Genomic DNA, 885 nt, shown 5'->3' on the forward strand with positions numbered 1-885 from the left:
TTCACCAGGGAGGCAGCGCCGTCCTCCATCACAACGAACGAGTCCACACCGAGATCCCAACTGGATCGTGGTCGCGCCTCTCACCCCATCAACGACCAACATACAGGATGGGGGAGGGTCTATGTGTGACGCGGGCGCCGTCACCATGGACGGGGGAAGGAGGAGGCGGCAAATACGCGGCCATCGGTACGTAGATAGGGGAGACACGCGGAAGGCCGGAGGGGAAACGGAACACTCTGGATCGCGAGCGTGGTGGCAAGGGGATCGATGGAGGCGGGATCGGCGGCGAAGGGGTCGGCGGCGGCGGCAGCGAACAGAGATAGGGATCTGAGGGCTGCTCTGTACGGAGATAGCGCGATGGCGGTGGGGAAGGAATGTCCTCTGGCGGGGTTCTCGCTCGAGGGCTCTCTAGACGCCTCGCTCGCTCGCCCTGGAACTTTTTCCGCTGGTTTAATTTCGTAGATTTTTTTCCATCCGTTTTTCTGGCGTAGTTCGTGCGAGGGAACTACCTGGACTCATCAGGAGGGCGTCGCGAACGTGGTTTTCGAGGGTCCAGGGGGGAATCGATGAGATGTGGGAGGTGGGATCGAGGACGAAAAAAGCCGTCTCTGGTGGGACGAAAATTGACCAGCGGAGACTACCAACTGAGACATTAGGAGTAGAGATTACAAAACTAATTACACGAATGAAAGGGAAATCACGAGACGAATCCATTAAGCCTAATTAATCCGCCATTAAAGATTGTTTACTGTAGCACAACATTGTCTAATCATGACATAATTAGGCTCGTTAGATTCTACCGTGGCGCCCTCGATTGTTTACTGTAGCACCCTCGATTGCTCAAGGAAGATATACAGGACAAAGGGGATCAAGGAAGATATACAG

Source organism: Triticum dicoccoides, chromosome 3B, assembly GCF_002162155.2.
Source record: "Triticum dicoccoides isolate Atlit2015 ecotype Zavitan chromosome 3B, WEW_v2.0, whole genome shotgun sequence".
NCBI classification, from domain to species: domain Eukaryota; kingdom Viridiplantae; phylum Streptophyta; class Magnoliopsida; order Poales; family Poaceae; genus Triticum; species Triticum dicoccoides.